Source organism: Camellia sinensis, chromosome 3 (genome assembly GCF_055761805.1).
Source record: "Camellia sinensis isolate YWXY chromosome 3, ASM5576180v1, whole genome shotgun sequence".
Lineage (NCBI taxonomy): Eukaryota > Viridiplantae > Streptophyta > Magnoliopsida > Ericales > Theaceae > Camellia > Camellia sinensis.
The window spans coordinates 205,783,992-205,801,306 of NC_138963.1; the positions used below are offsets into that span (position 1 = coordinate 205,783,992).

At 36.4% G+C, this 17,315-nt stretch overlaps 1 pseudogene; it reads left to right on the forward strand.

Moving 5' to 3' along the window:
• The first annotated feature begins 14,674 nt into the window (after nt 1–14,674).
• On the forward strand, nt 14,675–16,999 carry LOC114315382 (subtilisin-like protease SBT3 pseudogene; annotated as a pseudogene).
• Nucleotides 17,000–17,315: the final 316 nt, after the last annotated feature.

The window sequence follows — 17,315 nt, forward strand, 5'->3', positions numbered from 1 at the left end:
AGAGAGAGTGTGTAGATATTAAATGAAAGAGAGAAAGGCAGAATCAGTATATTATATATAGAATAGAAAGCATATTTTATTATATATATAATACGTCGGGGACAAACAGGGCAGGGTCAAGCCAGGGTCGGGGATTCGACACTTATCACTGTCCCCGACCCGAAATTGATCGGGGATTGATTTTTGAATACCATCCCCGTCCTGTCGGGGGTATTTTTCGAGAAAAAACCGTTTAAATCGCGATCAGGGGATCGGGTCCCCGTCGGGCCGGTTTCAAATTGCCATCCCTAATGACAAAGGAACACTTACAAAGGGCTCATAGGCTCATGAGCTGATTTTCCAAAGACTAAAAATTAGGAAAAATAGTGAAATATTTTTCTCTAATTTTAAGTAGGAGAGGAGATTCAATATATTATTTTTATTAGTTAAGATCTCTTGATGAATTTTTTTTTTTTTTTTTATAAAATCAGAGAAATTTCTCTGTAAAAATTAAAATTTCTTTATGTCAAATTTTCTCTGTATAAAATTTGAAGGACCCAACTACTATGAAAATATTGTATATCTTTTATATAATAAAATCTTAATATCAGGTATCTTAATGTTGTGTTTGGTTAGAGAATTTAGGAAGTGATTTGGATTTGGAAAGAGAAAGAGAAAGAAAAAGAAAAAGAAAAAATGTGAATAAAATATACTTACATTTCATCTAATTTTACACACTTTCTTATTTTTTCTTCTTAAATCCCTCTCCAAATTCTCCAATCAAATAAAGGCTAAAAAAAATTCCCCGTAAAAATTTGGTAGTTTTGTACGTTGTTGCCCTGAGTAATTTTTATGTAATCGAATCATACGATTTCATCGATGCAATAGAAGCTAAGCGGTAAAATAATAATAATTATTATAAAATAAAATTATCAAAACAATAGAAACGAAGTAGAAACCAAGAAAATCTGCACTTGGTTAAAGGAATTACCGGTATATATATATTTTTTTGATATACATATATATATAGTTATTGTTTAGGATAAAAGGCTATTTTAATCCCTAAAATATGCGTTATTTTATTTTTTGTAGTTCATTAAGTTTCAATTTTATTATTTTGGTCTTCAAAATTATCATTTTAAGTCAATTTGATCCTAAGCCTAACATCTATCTACATTGATAATATGAATATGTATAAAAGACAATTTTCGTCCCTAAATTTTTTATAATTTTAGTCTCTTAAATTTTAAATTTTGTCATTCTAAAATTTCAAGACTCTATCTGAGGCAGAAATACCACAAGCTCTAATCTGTTCCAGGTTGAAGATAAGATCACACAGACTGAGTAATGAACACCTTTTGGAGGTATGACTACTTTAACTTTAGGTTAAAATAAGATCATGAAACGCATACTTTAAAAATTAAAATTGTCTTTTATCTAAAGGTAAAATACTACTCCTATTATCAATATAAACAAACATTAGAGATATGTCTAAATTGATTCAAATTGACAGTTTTGAAAACCAAAATGACAAAAATAAATTTTGAAGAATTAAAATGGCAAACAAAGCATATTTTAAGGGTTAAAACCTTCTTTCATCATTTATATTAAAACCTACTCTAACTTATATCTAAAGCCTTATATTAGATTTGAACTCACAACCTTCACTTTGTACGAACACAAAATAATCTTTATTTATATAATCTTATTGATCAAGTTTGCACTCCTTTAAACGTCGTTGTAACACTTGAAATCACAAACGTGAGTTAGTCGACGAGTGTGTGCTAGAAGCCCCTCCAATGCCTAAGTTAGCAATTAGACTAAATAGGCCAAAGATTGGTGAATTTGGGAGTATGAATTGCAATACCTGGTTAAGAGTTTGGTTTGAGCTTTTGTAGACTCTGCATGACACAATCCTATTAGGATTCTAACTCTCTTCAATAGAGTCCTCCTAGGAATCCCATTTCTAAAGCTAATGCTTATCCTTTGACACCCTCCTCATTGCAAACCAAGTGAGATGGTTCAACTCTTTTCTCGATCAACGCAATTGATCGAGCTAATTTTACTCTGCCTACCAGTGATAATACCGAGCAACATGCACTGTCCTCATAGGCTTACACAGTGTGCCACTATGCTAACATAGCACGGCCCGTCACGTAGCTCGGTCGGAACCTTATTCCTAGTTCCGTTTGATTGTCTTCCACTATAGCTTGGTCAATGCTTGATCGCTATTAAGAAGTAGTTGGGCTTTTAATAGTTCGGTCAACTGTCTTTGATTGGTCTATCCTTTGTTCAGTCCAACACCAAGTTAGTTCTTGGTTTTAGCTCTGCTCGAGTTACAAAGTCTCTTCTACCTAAATTGGCCCAATTTGACTATACAAATTACCCTCTCACACTCCAAGGATTGGAATTAAAATGTAGGGCAATCTTCACTTTACCTCCCTATGGTATAGGCCATGTGCGGATCACTCCACTGACGTTCGAATATCACCACATAACCTCTCTGTGGTTGATGGAATGAAGTGCACAATTAACACCGTTAACATCAGAAGTAAAAAGACTATTTTGCCCTTGTATATATAACCTTTGTTTAACATTTCTTCTTCAATAGTTGTGCATTTGAGAAAAATAAGAGAGAGAATTTAGGGTCTTGATTTAACAAATTAATTTAAACAATAAAGACATGCCATGTTCTTCCTCATTCTCTCTTTAAAATTACAACCTTACCATTTCTCTAAAATCAAACAAAATCATAACCATGGATGAATGAAACCCATAAAAAACATAGTAGACGATTGAAACTGCCACCATGGACGGTGAGACCACCTCTACGCAACACCCAAGTTATCAGATAGATGATGACAAAACACCAAACGATTTAGCAGCAGGGGAATCTTCAAGATGAGTATGAAGATCGACGTTTGTTTGCTTCGTTTGATTTGGGTTCTCAGCGTAAGACTCACAGCTCCGATTTTACGATAAATCTTCATTTTTTAGCATATTTTTCCTCAGTTTCACGAGTTCGTGCTTTGATTCCTCAAAAGTTTTCAGTGAGAAAAATACAACAAGTTTGTGATCTGGGCTTTTGAGGAATGGGACATTAAGAGTAGAGTTTGTGATTTTGAATGCTTTTTTTAGTGTTTTTTGAGGAAACGCTTGATAAAGTTTCAATCTTTGGTGATCTCTGTTGGTTTCAAAAGTGCTGAATTTGAAAGATTTCAAAATTTCTTGTGTTTGGAGCTGTTTCATATTGCGAAAAAACGAAGGATTAACAACATTTCAGTTGGGTAATCAGTTGTCTTGCATTTCGTGATCGATTTAATATAGTATTATAAACCCAAAGGACCTGAAAACCCAGAGAGACATTCTCTTCAAATACTTGTTTTTTAGAGTTCATTTGTCTGCTTTGACTGAGACAGTGATAGGTTTGTGCTAGTTTTAAAGTTTGTGGATTTGTTCTAAAGAAGAAGAATGAGAGAAGATTAAGGTTTTTGAGTTTGAAGTGATGATGACAATGTCCTGCAAGGATGGTAAGACAACAGTGATGGACAATGGAAAATATGTCTGTTACACACCTGAGCAGGTTGAAGCCCTTGAGAGGATCTATCATGAATGCGCCAAACCCAATTCGGTTTGTCGGCAACAACTCTTTTGTAAACTTTTACGCTAAGTCTTACTTTCACTGGGAGTGGTTTGATTATGGTGGTACCGGTGGGAGTTTGTAATTTTACTATTTTTTTTTTTTTTTGGGTAAAGATTTTTTCAGATCTGGGTTTTGAAAAATGAAGAAGATAGGCTGCTTTGGAAATTGGTGATGACGATGAGGGCATTTTAGTCATTTAAGTTAGATGAAAAATCATCTTTCCATGACCAATTGCACAGCCCTCGCGTGTATTGCACAGCCTGGTAGAATAGATGGAAAAACTAATTGCGCACTTCACTCCATCAACCACAGGGGGGTTATATGGTGGTATTCGAATGTCAGGGGGGGTGATCCGCATATGGCCTACACCATAGGGGGGTAAAGTGAAATTTGTCCTAAAATGTAAAACATAAGAGCATCTCTAATGGTTGTTGCTATAATATCATTGTTATTGCTATAATTTGGTAATGAATAATAGTAATTTGTCAAATTATAGCAATGGTGCTCCAATGGTACATATGCTATTTTGGCAAATCTCAACCAACTCTTCCTTCAAGTTTGCAGGTGTTGTTTGAATATATGTATTGAAAAATCTAAAATCCCAGAGATATTGATTTGTGATTATGTATTAATTTTAAACAGTAAATAACGATTCTAATCAAACAATCAAAGCCAAATCAACACAACGATTTTACGTGAAAAAACCACAATTAGAGCTCCTTCAATTGTGATAAAAAAGAAAATCACAGGCAAAAGTCACAAAACAATCCACTAAGAAGACAAAAAAGAGTTATACAAGTGTATCCTCAATTACCTAGCGAATCCATGCCCGAATCGAACCAACCCCAATGTGTCTCTTCCACCACCGTCTTCACCTCGGAATTGTCTTGTCCAATGTTGAATCCACAACACCGATGTCGAACCATGATGATGAGCCACTCCAGAATCCATCAAAGCTTTAGGCCCAAATTCTTTAGAATCCACTGAAGAACAACTATCCCTTTTTTTAATAAAACAAACGAAATAAACCCTTTGATAGAATCCACTCAATTTATGATTAAACTCTCATAGACATCAAAGCAAACAAGCAAAGAAGCTCCAAATTAAAACTGTAATACCCAAGAACAAGATTTGGAAGTCGTACCCTAAAACCTGACTGAATCGTAGTTTTTATAACAAACAGATTTGCGATCTTCGCTCGAGTGCAAGAATGGCCGCTCGAGCGGAGTGACTAAAACGTATGTGACCAAAAAAGGTCTACGCTCGAGCGAAAAAAAAAACTCCCAGTACTTTTGTAGGCGAGTGAAACTTCTGAAAGGTCGCGATCTTCGCTCGAGCGTAGGAATGGCCGCTCGAACGGAAAAACAACTTTGACATAGTCAGCGAAGTGGCAAACATGATAGGATTAAGATCACAAACTCCTTTGCATAGGTACAATTCATGTTGGATTCGCATGTACGAACATATAGCCTTACTTAAATAAAAGATCGAATAAAATTACAACTGAAAGGAGGTTGGACAAATGGGATTGCCAAGAACAAAAACCTAATAGGTTTTTCAATAATTTTTTTTTGTTTATTTTTTGTCTCTTGTGGCTTTTTTTTGTCTGTTTATAAAAAAAAAAATTATATATTTATATTATACCCAACTAGACAAATATAAAAAATGAAAAAGAAATTGAAAAATTGAAAAAATAAATTTAAATACTCAAAATATTTGGGCTCTCTCTCAAAATGTTTGGATAGAGATAAACCATGGGCTCTCTCTCAAAATATCTATCTCTCTGTCTCTCTCCATTGCCTCTCTCTCTCTCTCTCTCCCTCTCTCTCTCTCACCGTCTTCATCTCTATCTCTCTGGAATCATACTCCACATCGCTATCTCTCTCTCTCTCTCAAAATTTCCCATCAACATCTAATGAATCGCTCATGCTAATTGTCTCCAATCTTTGTACGTACCTATAGACACCCTATTTTTGACCGTTCTCAAGACTTGGATGTGCTTGCAGGTACATTCGATTACAAGTTTGATTGCTCCCTGAGCGCTCAACTTTCGTGATGGAATGCCAGGTTTGCTCTTTCCAAACCCTATTTCCATTTAGTCTAATTTTCGAACCATGCCTTGGTCCTTCTATATTGTTGTTTGTGATGGCCTGTCGACCATGGGGAAGGGGCTGCCGACTATGGATTTTGCCCTGCCGGCCATTGATAAGGCTTCAGCAATGAGGTACTACCGGCCACCACTGATGGCCGACAGGACATCTTGTTTCAGCAGATATTATGTTAGATCTTTTGAGCCAACTGTTTTTCATTGAGCCATCCTATGGAGGGATGGAGGCCATTTCAAGCTTGTCAAGCAAGCTTTGCATGGCATTGCTCTATATAAGGGGAGGCTCCTCTCCTTTTCCAGAGGTTCAACATTTTTAGAGACAAGATATCTCTCGCTCTCTGGAATTCTCACTCTCTCTCTCTCTCTCTCTCTCTCTCTCTATTGTGCTTAATAGTGTCTCAAAGTGTATTTTCTCTTCACTTTTGCACTACAACACCTAGTAAAGCACCATCACTTTGTTGCTGAGGTATTTGAGGGTCTTGTTTGGACTCAAAAGGCTGGTTTTGGCTCAGAGGAAGGCATGCTTTGCTGCTGTCCTTCAAAGGTGAGTGTATTCTCATTTTAAGCTTATTTTTGTATGCCATCTTAGCCACCTTTGCATGCTGTTTTAGGCCTAGCTTTCAAATACAAAAAACTTTGTTTTTAAGTGTTTAAAATGGTTGTTTGAGGCCTTGTTTGAGTTAGGGGTGGTCTACCACCTTTGGTGGCTTGTTTTGCTTTCCTTTGTACCATCTCTTAAGGCCTTTGAGATTATCTTTGTTTGGCCTTTTAGCCACTGAAATCCAGTGGATTTTCAGTGGTAGAAATGTGGTTTTGAGGTCCAAAATGAGAGGGGGTGGTCCTCTCTCCTCTTGTCTTGTTTGCTTGCCTTGTTGGCCTAATTATTGAGCATTTGTTTCTAGCATGTGTTGGCTTGTTCTCAGCCTATTCTTGACCTTATTTTAGCATGGTATAACTCTGTTTTGGCTTGGTTGAGTCACCTCATGCATGCTTTTTACGCTTGTAGTGTAATCTTACCATTTAGCCTTGTGTGCTCAATACTTTGATCCATCATGCTGGCCTATTTTGGTTCTATCTCAGCATGTGTTTTGGTGTTATTTTAGCATGTATTAGCTCTATTTTGGTTGGTCTTGGCCATGTGAGGCTTGCCTTGTATGGTTATAGTGTAAGTGGCTTTGACTAGCTTTGAGTGTCAAGTCTCTAGCATGTATTACTTGAGTTGTTTGCATGCTTTGGCCTCATTTCTAACTTGATTTCAGTATATATGGTGTAGCCATACTCTCACATGTTTCATTCTTTCAACGCTTTTGGAGAGTTGTGTCTTGTGCCTTAATCTTGGGCTAATATGTATGCATGCTTGTTTAAGCTTTTGGGCTACCATCCCAGCATGTTTTGGGTCTTATTTTTCCATGCTACAACTTTGATTTTAGTTGGTGGAGTCACCTCTTGCTTGGTTTTGATACTTGCAGTGTAATCTCACTCACTGGCCTTGTAGGCTTAGTGTTGTGGCTTAGCATTTTAGCTTGTTTTGGCTACACTTCATCATGTTTCTAGCATTATTTTGGCCTGTCTTAGGACTATTTTGAATGATCTTGGTCCTTTGGGGCTTTCTTGAGATGGCTATGGTGCAAGTGCCTTAGCTAGTCTTGAGTTTTGAGCCTTCTAGCATGCCTTATTTGTGGTGTTTATGTGATATGGCACCCTTTGACATGTTATTTCAGAGCATATAGCCTTGTTATACTCTCATGTTTATCAATCTTTAATTGTGTTTGAGAGTTGAGCATTGCGCCTTGTTTGTGGCCCAACATGTATGCATGTTTGTCTAGTCCTTTGAGCTTCGATTCCAACATGTTTAGGCCTTTGTTTTGGCATGCATGAGGTCTGTTTGGGGCTAGTTTAGTCTATTGAGCATTGTATTACATGTCTTCTGCCTATTGCACTTCATTAGTTTTGATGCCTTAGCCTTTAAACAACGCCATGCATGCATTGCTTGCATGATAGAGTCTTATGCATGCCATCTTAACATGCCAAGATTAGCATGATTGTTTGCATAACATGTTGTTTGTGTGCATTGCATTGTGTTCAACCGGGCGTTTCGTTGAGCATAAGGCAGATTAGTCCACTTCATACTCAAAGTGATGAAAGTGAGCCAATCCCCTTTGTCTCTATTGCCTTTGATCACTCATGATAAGGTCGTGGTCTTAGTGTCTTGTTTGCATTGCATTTATTGAAATTTGTACAAGTTGGATTTTGGCCATCATGCATTACGATGCTTGATTGATGGTTTTGGATCCAATTTATGCCTCCTCCTTGATGTTTTGAGATGATTTGGAGGGGCATAGTACGTACATACCCTTGGGAGACCCTCCATTTTTCTCTATTTTGTGCTCTGTTGCAGCTTGGTGTCACAGCACACTAGTGGCTGGCACCCTTTCATCTGTGCCCGGCAGTCCTTGGCCGGCAGGGGGGTCGGCAGCAACCATTCCTGGCCGGCAAGCCACTGGTGCATTCCCCAACCTAGGTTTGGTAAGATTCAACAACAAGTTCTCAAGGACACCTTGTAGATAGAGCCTCTAAAGAGCAAACCGAAGAGTTTTTCGGGGCAAAAACCGAGTATGCATCCTTCATTGTTCAAGGCGGAGCTGTGGCAGCCTAATTTAGATGTTTTTCAGTTGGTTTTGTAACTTAATTAATTTGATTAATTAAGTCAAAGTTTTGTAATAATTAATTAGCTTAGCATAGTTAATTAGTTGGTTTGTAATAGCTAGTTTAATTAGCGTAGCTAGTTAGCTAAATTCATTCGGACCCTCCGTCGAGAGGGCACAATGTTGTAATAAGGGTGCGCGTGTGTGTGCATGTCTTCCAACCCCCACTTCTTTCTCCCTTTTACTTATCCGCTTACGATGGTTAGATTATGGACATGTCTCGATTAGCATATCTTATGCTTGCATGTTTGCATCATTCATTTGTCTTGCATGCACCGAACTCGGCGCATCATTCAAACCACATTGTATTTCAATACCTATTTGAATACATGTACCAAATGTCACATTCATATGTCATGATTAGGTAGCCGAGCCTACTTAGTTACATTTTGCATGTGTTGCATTAGACATCTTAACATAGCTAGGATCATGTATTGATATCTAACTAGTTTTCTATTTTGGCTTGGAGTACACTGTAGGTGTTTTCTCTTTAGCATCCTTGCATGAGTGTAAATGACTGCCATGATAGCATGTTTGCCATGAGGCTATATGCTTAAGTGATTAACTGCATGAATGCTTGTGGATGAAGGTTTCATTACTTGAATTGGAACAATTCATCAAAATGTGCGTTTTAAGCCCACTTTGCGGAGTGGCAAAATCATGTTGTTTTCTAAGCCCACTCGAGGGTGACAAATCCGTGTCTTAGCCTACTTGCGAGTACCACTTTCAAACCATTTTTAAAAAAACAAGCATGGGATGTTTTGTTCCAATTTGAGTGATTTAGTCTATACTTGTGTGTTGTGCGCATCACATAGTAATGTCAGCTAATAAACCGGAATAAGAATGCATGTGTTTTAAAAAACAACATATCATGTTAGTAGAGGCCGATCTTTGATCGGGCGAGCGTGGGTGCTCATTTCAGGACCTTCCCCTCTCGTACCCAAGTTCCCGAACCAAGGAAACTTTGGTGATGATGAACACGTGGCCTTTGGCACGAGTTAGAGTTTCTTAAATTTTCTAAAATAAAATATTCAGGTGGCGACTTTGAAATCTGGCAAAAACAGTTCATGTTTGGCGCTTTTTGATTCAAAATTGATTTTTCAAAACCAATTTTAGAATTTGGACTCTTTAGTGATTTATCAGTCTTACATTGCACTTTGTGAGATTAGATTCAGAACCGTGACAGGAGTCCGGACTGTAGTAGCTAGAACTACAATTCGTGCCCCCTCCGAAAGGGGGGCGCGCGGAGCGAGTTCGGGGCGGTCTACAGTACCACCGTAGCTCCATCCTTTCAACCCTATTCATTGTCCACTAGGTTCATAATCCAATTGGAGTTTTCTTCAATGGCGTCATCGAAGGTGATAAAGAAGAAACTCTTTATCTTCCTCTCTCTTGCTCTATTCTTTTACTGATTGGAGTTTTCTTTGAGGTTGGGTTCAATGAGCAGAGACGAGTGAGGGTTCAACATGACCAAATGGCACCACTTGAATTGCTTTCCCATGATATTAGAGTCGATTGCCTCACCAAAGGCGATCAAAGGGTTCTCTTCGCTAAAGGTTGGTTCGATGGTTATTGTCACACCCCAAATCCGGGCATGACCGGCCGTGGCCCACAGAGACTTAGCCCAAGGCACACGTAAGCCTAAACACGAATCTAATCACATTGAACAACTGAACAATAGTCCAATAATAAATAACCAAAACTCAATCCAGACATGTCACAATTATAAACGGCAAAATCAACCGTAATCAAAAACCATCCAAACTTATGGGATATAAACAACCCACATATCAAAAATAATCCTAAATGAACTTTGATAAGAATAAATATAAATATGCACAACTTGACATAACACTCTAAACTAAAGGAATGCCCTAGAGGTCCATGCAATTGAGTCCCCGCTACGCCATGAGTCCACTCTAAGTCCTTCTAACACCTGGAAGTGATAAAAACTAAGTCAGCTGATAGCTCAGTGAGTAGCAACATGGATAGTAAATACAGTTTTGAAAACAGGGTTCAATTTCAAAATAAGATATATATCACAGAAACTAGATTGGCATACAGTTTGGTAAATACAATCTGTTTCAAAAAGAAGGTTCCACAATTCAACACTTAAAATACTCATGTCTCGCAAGAACATGATAAACGACATTTTTCACTTAAAACAGATTATAACATGAACACCAATAATTTTCTGGGTACCAATAAAAACAAATAATCTGCCACACATTTCTCAGGCTATAAGCCCCGTTGGATCCAATACCGAACTAAGAGTCATCCTCAGGGTGGCACCTGGGCCTTTTCTCAAAGACGATCCGATTGAAGGTCACCTAGTTGTTTTTAAAGGTCTGTTCCTTACCATCGTTGAGCACTAGAGTCATCACGGCCCAACCCGGATCTGTTCCCTAGTGGCCAGAGTCACCACACACAGTGGAATAATTTCCCTGGACTAAATACACACATGGTCCCAATAATCAATACACATCAGTTTTGCAAAACATGGTGGTTCATCATTATAAACATGAGACCAAAACAAATAGTTTACAGTATGCCAAGTTCACACATGTTTCAGAAATAATTTGATTCAATTGATAATATAATAATTTATCAAAGCAGTTTAGTCTTGAAACAACAATTTGATTTTCCAACAATTTAGGGTAGGGAAACATTTATAAAAATACGTAGCATGAAACTACTCACCTGAAACGCAATAATATAATCCTCGAATAGAGTATGAAAGCCAACTAGCGCCCTGAACCAAGTATAAAAACTACACGTCACTACAAATTTAAAAATACTAAAGAATACGAACTAAGTAACCCCAAACTAAAGCGCACTAACACGGCTCAACCCAACTCACCGTTACTCCTAAATATTACCTAAGTTCGTATTCTTCAAGGTCTAAAATCACCCAAGACATAGATTCCGATCGAAACTTAACTAAAAATGACTTGGAGATGAAACAGTGTTTTAAACCAGTTTTCCCAATCTATTCGCTAACTTTGAAAATTACAAAACCCACTCCACGTTGTTCGAAAAATTCCAATAACCTCCAGATGTGATCTAATACATCCTAAGTTTCAAACCCAATTGGTTTCACTTGATTTGCTTATCAAAATAATTTTCTACAATTTATTATATCCAAACAGGTTGTTTTCTGCAGCACTTTAAAGAAATTGATGGTTCTCTTAATATACACGAGAAATCAATGCAAGGCCAAAAACGTGCGAAACTAGACTCGTAACCGGTTCTAATGACACTAATTTGATAATTTTTGGATTTATACCCAAAGAGAACAACACTCCCGAATTTCCTGTTTTGGACTGGTTTTCTGGACAGATTTGAATACCTCAATTTATATGGATTTTGACCCCCAAAAATTATGAAAAAAATCAGATATACAATTCAGTATGTAATTAATCTACTGTAAAAATTTCAATTTAAAATTCATCCATTTGATATGGTTTCTTGATTTTTAAAGTTTGCTGTTCTGAACAGAATTTTATTTTATTTTTTGTTTGTACTAAGAAATACTCCATTATTAAGTTATCACTTAGATTCCTATTTCCCGAAACTCAACTGGTACAACCTTCAAACACAACACTTAACTATGCACAGCCATTTAATGTCCACTATAGCACTTTCAACAGTGGAGAACCCATCACTAGAATTCACAAAAGGAATACCTATACCCCACGTGTTGCTTGTTCTAAAATTCCATCAACACTACTTGTATGAGCACTAAAAATATTAATAAAATCCCAATCAACCACCATACTATTGCACTGCTTCCTCACGACAATACTCAATCAAAGAAAATATGATCATAGATAATAATGAATCAAGAAAACAGGGAAGGAAGATGGTGAAAATGCATACCCAAGACAATGAATTCACTTGAAACCTAATGGTGTGCCTGCTTGCCACTCTCTTCCCCTCCCTTTTTGACTAACGGCTGCTGCTACTTAGGGTGAGTAAATAAGATTGTAGGGTTTTGTTTTGTTTTTATTTTATACTAGTGTTGGGCAACATAGGTCAAATAAATATATAAATATACAAAACATATATATAAGTTATATGCAACTCAAATGGTAAGGGTTTTATATATTAACCTTGTGGTCTAGAGTTCAAGTCACACCCTCCTCTCTCTATATATATATATTTTTTTTTATAATAAATCTTGCCTCTAAATTAAATACTTTCACCATAAATTTATTTTAGGTTTTTTTTTTTAAAATTAATTAAAAGACCCTCCAAATATTTAATTTGCACTTTAGAATTCTCCATCAAAATATTTGAGATTGTAATATTATTATTTAATTATTTACTTAATTTTTATATTCGGGTTCTCACAGTTATGCTAATTCATTGTTTCAATTTAGAGTTTAAAAAAATAAAAATAAAAAATTGAATATGTTAAGATTGCTTGAATGTTGAGATTGCTTGAAATTCTGTTTAAAAACAAAAAAAATTGATTTTTTTTTTTCAAATGTCAATTGCTAACACTGTTTAAACAAATTGGTGAGTTTTGTTTAAAAAAAATTTCCTAAATTTTGCAAAATGAAATTACTGATCTATTTTTGTTTGGTTTTTTTTTTCCCCTAGAAAAGGATGAGAAAGGAAGGGAGAGAACGAATAAAATCAGTTAGTTTTGAGTGAGCTAGCAGATTTGCTATTTGCCAAAGTTGTTGTCAAATGGCATTTGTCATTTTTAACAGTTGCTATTTGTGACTATTGGAGAACCTTTTTTTCCTCAAAGCTGCTATAATATAGTTTTAGTAGCTCCAATGACAAACCATTGGATATACTCTAAGGATATCATATATCAATTTGTATTTTTTTCAAAATAGATGATAATGTTGAAAACAAAATTTAAAACAATCCTTTTGTTTTCACTAACCATCTATATTGGTGAGAAAATTCTATAATATACATTCATTTTCTTTAAACTTATAATATTTTATGATTTTAAATACTACTTTGTCTCATAACCAACTTACCTTCAATAACAACCAAAGACAACAATGGGTCATAACTAAACATCGTCAAGTTATAAATAAATGACCCATTTTGGTGCAATCTATTTTAAGCTAAAAAGTAGTAATAAGAAAATAAAAGCCAAAAACGACCTTCCCTCTGCTTTTAAATAATCAATTCGTTTCAATTTATTTAAACTATTTTTATATAATAAGTTGTAAGTATAAACTGTACCAAATAGTCTATCATTCTAAAATTAAAATAAATTATAACTAGCTCAGTTAAACTGCAACAAATATCACCAAAATACCAACCATAATAAACCATAAACAACACTTAAATTGGGTCATAATTTTTTTTAAAAATACTTGAGCTCAACAAATATAGGTAGCCATCGTAAAACTTGGAAAGATTATGTGCGGAGGTATAACCAAAACAAGAGCGTAGGTCTGGTCAATGATGTAGTTGTCTGCCAGTCAAATAGTAAAGCGACGCATTATTATCTTTTTTTTTTTTGACAAATATAAACTAAAGGCGTCATGTTAACAACTAAATAATATGAAGAAGGTTAGAATTTCAATATAAAATTCCATTAAAAAAACATGTAGAAAAAATTGCAAAAGCGGATGTCTCATAGAATTCCCCCCTAACTATTTGTCATTTCAAATTGACGACAGAAAAAAAATAATAGAAGCGACTTTTTTAATTAGAAGTTATAGATTGAGGTTGAACGAAGGTTCATTTTTTAATTGATTTTGTATAAAAAATAAAAAAAATTACCATCTAATTAGAAGTGACTTTTTTAATTTCAATCACAAACAATGTTAGAAACAATGTTAGAAACGTCAAATTTTTTATCAAAAAATTTATCATACTCATGTCGGTGTGGATCTTATATGAGTGTGAGTCCCACGTTTATGTAAGTAATTGGATAAACTTTTTGATAACTTTGTTAGTATTTCTAATATTTTTCAGAGAAACACCTAAACCGTTTGGCCTGCAGTTCTAGGTTGATCAGTAGCTAATAGCAACAATTGCAACTCCCTGCCAAGTTGCTGACGGTAATGTCAAGGTTTTTCCCTATGAATCCTTACAAAAATAAAACTGTATGATAGGATCAACAATATTATTATTATTATTATTATTATTATTATTATTATTATTATTATTATTATTATTTGTAGAAAAAAAAAAAAAAAAGAAGTTGAAGGCAGGTCGCATATATAAATACCTCTTGCATGAGTTTTGGATAGTGAAAGAAAAATGGGTTTGGTTATTGATCAAATTCCTCTACTCTGCTACTCAATTTTCATGTTCTTCTTCTTCTTCACATGGTTTCTGTTCATTCAAGATGTTGGGTCAACTTCAGTGGAGAGATCCGCCTACATTGTTCACATGGACAAGTCTCTCATGCCCAAGGCTTTCACTAGCCACTATGATTGGTACTCCTCCACTGTTGATTCCTTAAAACCAACGATTCCTATTGTCACAACAACCAGTTCTCAATATTCTACAACACCACCCAGGTTGATCTACACTTACAACAATGTGGCGCATGGTTTTTGTGCACTCCTATCTCAAGAAGAACTAGAAACGTTGACGAAGTCATTGGGCTTCGTCTCGGCCTACAATGATAAGCAAATCAAACTTCGTACTACTCACACCCCAGAGTTTCTCTCTCTCAATCCTTCCACGGGCCTATGGCCCGCTTCGAATTACGGGAAAGACGTGATCGTTGGTCTTGTTGACAGTGGAGTATGGCCGGAGAGCCAAAGCTTCAGAGATGATGGTATGAGGACCTCACCAATTCCAGCCAAGTGGAAAGGAACGTGCGAGGTTGGACAAGAATTCAATGCTTCCATGTGTAACTCAAAGTTGATTGGAGCAAGATACTTCAACAAAGGATTGATTGGTGCTAGGCCTAATATTACCATCAGCATGAACTCAGCTAGGGACACTGACGGCCATGGTACTCACACTGCATCAACAGCAGCTGGGAATTTTGTGGAAAGCGCATCATTCTTCGGCTATGCAGAGGGAATAGCAAGAGGGCTAGCGCCACGTGCTAGATTGGCTGTTTATAAGGTCTTTTGGGATGAAGGAGCCCATGAATCTGATTTTCTTGCTGGTATAGACCAGGCAGTTGCCGATGGGGTTGATATATTGTCACTCTCTTTTGGTTACGATTGGGACGTTCCTTTCTACGAGAACACAATTGCAATAGCTTGTTTCGGGGCCATGGAAAATGGTGTTTTTGTTTCTCATGCAGGAGGAAACACTGGTCCTGATTATTTGTCCATTTTTGATTCGATGCCATGGACCACAACAGTTGCTGCTGGCAGCATCGACCGTTCATTTGCTGGAATTTTGACTTTGGGGAATGGATTAACGTTCACCGGATGGACTATGTTCCCTGCAAGTGCCTTGGTGGAAAAATTACCACTAATTTACAACAAAACTATATCTTCGTGTGATTCAGTTGAGTTGCTAAAGGATGTCTATTCTGCCATCGTAATATGTGTTGACAAAGGTTATGACATGTTCAACCAATTAAGTGTTATCTCTATGTCCAATGTTGCTGCTGCTATATTTATATCAAATGAAATTTTTGAGACAACATCAGATTTTCCATGGCCTGGTGTGGTGATAAGCTCAGAGGATGGACCTGCTGTGATCAACTACGCAAAAACTAGTGATCGTCCTTGGGCAAGCATGAAGTTCAAGCAGACCATGGTGGGAACAAAGCCTGCACCAGCTGTAGCTTCTTATTCATCAAGAGGTCCCTCTCGAACTTATACTGGAATCTTGAAGCCTGATTTAGTGGCACCTGGGTCACTAGTCTTAGCCGCTTGGATACCCAGTAATTCTGTAGCCATGATTGGGTCTAATATATATTTGTCCAATGACTACACAATGCTCTCTGGGACTTCAATGGCTTGTCCTCATGTTGCTGGTGTGGCTGCACTCCTAAAAGGCGCACACCCAGAATGGAGTCCGGCTGCTATTCGATCAGCCATGATGACCACAGCAAATCCACTTGATAATACTAATAATCCTATTCGAGACCTTGGAAACAATCTTACATTTGCTTCATCGCTAGCTGTGGGGTCAGGTCACATTGATCCAAATCGAGCACTTGATCCAGGTTTGGTATATGATACACCTCCACAAGACTATGTAAATGTGTTGTGCTACATGAATTACACACAGAAGCAAATTTTAACTGTCACAAGGTCAAATCGTTACAATTGCTCGACGCCATCCCCTGACCTAAATTACCCATCATTTATTGCACTTTACAATAACAATTCAGCAATTCACACGTTTCAGAGGACTCTAACTAATGTTGGAGATGGTGTGGCTACTTATAACGCTGAGGTGATAGCGCCAACAGGTTCCAAAGTTACAATCTCACCGATGATGTTGATTTTCGATCAGATGTATGATCAAAAGAGTTACACTATGAGTATAGAGTATGAGAGTGGCTTGAATGAGACCACCAGGTACGGTTCACTTGTTTGGGTTGACGCTAATAGAACACATATGGTGAGAAGTCCAATCATTCTAACACCCGTAGTAACTTATTAAGCACACCATTTGAATAAAAGTAATGCTATACAAATAGAATATTTATATAAAATTTTTGATGAGATTTCTATATAAAAATCCTATTTGTATATCAATTTCTATTAAATAATTGATTGGAACATGTTGGGAAATATTTCTTGCATGTTAGTCCATTACAAAAGATATGTAATTCATATTTTGGCTTATTGATTTTCTATAAGTGGGCAATGCGACCTAAAACATTGGTCTGTGGACTTGTTTTCTTATTGAAGCTTTGAGGTATTTTGTTTTTTGATTAAAAAAAAATAATTAATTCTTGTTTGGTTATACGACTATT